The sequence below is a fragment of the Amia ocellicauda genome, chromosome 19 (genome assembly GCF_036373705.1).
Source record: "Amia ocellicauda isolate fAmiCal2 chromosome 19, fAmiCal2.hap1, whole genome shotgun sequence".
Taxonomy (NCBI): Eukaryota; Metazoa; Chordata; class Actinopteri; order Amiiformes; family Amiidae; genus Amia; species Amia ocellicauda.
In genome coordinates this window covers 1,378,359-1,380,812 of record NC_089868.1, presented here as the reverse complement: position 1 = coordinate 1,380,812, position 2,454 = coordinate 1,378,359, and the positions used below count along the sequence as shown (strand labels likewise).

At 41.0% G+C, this 2,454-nt stretch overlaps 1 non-coding gene across 1 annotated transcript; it reads left to right on the top strand.

Annotated features, from left to right (window-relative positions):
• Positions 1 to 583: 583 nt before the first annotated feature.
• On the top strand, positions 584 to 655 carry trnag-ucc (transfer RNA glycine (anticodon UCC)). The gene has a single exon. It is a non-coding gene; the product is annotated as a tRNA-Gly (tRNA).
• Positions 656 to 2,454: the final 1,799 nt, after the last annotated feature.

Genomic DNA, 2,454 nt, shown 5'->3' with positions numbered 1-2,454 from the left:
CCTAATTAATCGGCTACGTAAATCATTCCTTTCCGACCGAACCTGTAACGCTCAAATAAATAATCTGTATAATTTATTTAGCCATCTAACTTCAAGTTAACCTGACACTGAGCAGGTTTGATTTTTGTTTGTCCGTGTTCCACCTCGGGGGGTAAATTCAATAAACTATGCGCTAAATAAAAACTGACCTTTAAATAAACAGTATTCATCTATCGAGAATCTATGTTCATGGTTTGTATAGAAGTATTTCCACATATGCATCTGGACACTCGGGCAAGCCAGCTGAGAAGTCGCTCAAGTCGCCGCAGCTAAGTATCGCCTTTTTCTCTCGCGTTTCCTAGTTTAGTTAAGAGTTACATTGATTGTTTACATGGTTTGTTTAGCTAAGAATGATATATCTTGCACCTGTTTTGTAGTAAGAGCAGCGACTGTTTGTTAGTGAATTTAGCAAGTTACTTAGCACACTCAACATGCCCTGTCTGTAATCAGAAGCTTTACACTGTAGGCTGTGATTATTCGCATGTATCTAGTCAGATGAATGATCTGAAATGCATCAAAAGTCATGGAATGAGAGACTTTCTGGGCGTTGGTGGTATAGTGGTGAGCATAGCTGCCTTCCAAGAAGTTGACCCGGGTTCGATTCCCGGCCAACGCAACGTTTTCTTTCTAGGCTTCTGCCAATAGCCATCATTCAAGCTATTGCGACCCTACTAAGCCTGCACTTACCGCTGTTTTCACTAACACACTTCTGGTGAACCGTTGCGCATGAACAGATGACGAATAAATGGCCTTACACTAGTATCCCACAGCACCAGCTTCGTCTGTAGAAAAACAAAGGTTCCTCTGCCTGCTGCAGGATACCCACATCACACTTGACTCGCAGACCTTTACTGCGCCCTCTTGCTTGACGTGGGCCGTGCTCCCAGAAGCGCTGTAACATACATGTGCACTTGCGTGCAAAAGTATTCGGTATTACATTTATTTGACGTGTTCATTGCTTGAATATACTTTAAAAGCTAATACACTCCTCTCCATGCTCACCAACAACAATGTTGGCGACGATGACGGCTAAAGTAAGGAGAAATAGAAATGCCACTTCCATTCACTCCAATTACTATTGTTGTTATTATTACAAGGGAAAACTATGACCCTTGGTCATCAGTGTCTTGGGCGGACAGTTATGTCATTTAACAACATCCAAGATACCCGAGCCATCAGTCATGGCGGCAGTCAGACACTCATGCAATGTTTGAAGGAGAAGTGTTCAAATAGAGGAGCGCACAACTCTCTACGTGGCACCGATGTTAACTAGTTTTCACAGAAACCTGTGCTATGTGGCTCGTTGGTCTAGGGGTATGATTCAAAGGGTTCAAATCCCGGACGAGCCCTTTGTTTTAGTCTTCTCTCATTCATTTTCATTTTGACAGGGTACTTTTGCCAACATGAAAAACATTTCCTTCATGTATCATGACTTCATTATGGTAATATCTCATTTCGTATGTTTCCAAATAGGCCTCTTAACAATCATCTACAAGCCTACATATACCAGCATGATTTCATACAATGTGCACGATATGTAGTCCATGTCTGTCTCTCTGTCTCTCTAGATATATGTTTATAATTGAGTTGATGATAGTTGCATCTGTGCGCCAAACTGTGTCTGAGCAGCAGACTGTAACTTGAAATAATTGCATGAAAATGTCTGTATCTTCTTAATTTTATGCAGGTTAGTTCAGCTAGTAAAAAAGGTCACTATCTTTTTTATCTTTTTCTATAACTAAACCATTCAGTCTTTCTACATGATGCCGTAAATCCAACATTTCCCCAATTCGCTCCCTGCGAGAAGACAATGCGGTGTGCAATGAAAGTGATAGCCTGTCACTTGGCACTTCAGTTCTGCGTACCACCAAGTCTTATTAGACTCCTTAGTTCTAACTGCAAGTTCCCTGCCATGTCCATGAAAGGGGATTGAGTCCGTATTGAACCATTATCTAAAACACAAAACTATGAGAAAGCTTTCGTGATCTATTGGTGCGCATCGCTACCTTCCGAGTAGTGGCCAGTACTACTACTACTAAAGGTAATTATACTAAGGAACGAATGAACGAAAGAGAGAGTATCATTACTCAGTACACTTAGAGGCTATGTGTGTACTAGTAACTTGTTACTTGATTTAAGTCACGAAAAGTCGCATCCAACGTCAGTCCCATCCTATGTAATGTGTGATGTCCAGAGCCGGCCCTAGCCATTTGGGGGCCATATGCGAGATTTGATAGTAGCCCCAGAACCATCCCCCCTCTCGATGAAAAACATTTTAGTGGTGCCCATGTTTATGGCGTATAGAGAATGTTTAGTTAAAACTAAAATAAACACAAACATTTAAATAATGCACATCACAGAACATGTATTGCACTTTAACATACACTGTACTTGTTGAAGAAATTGATGTAATAA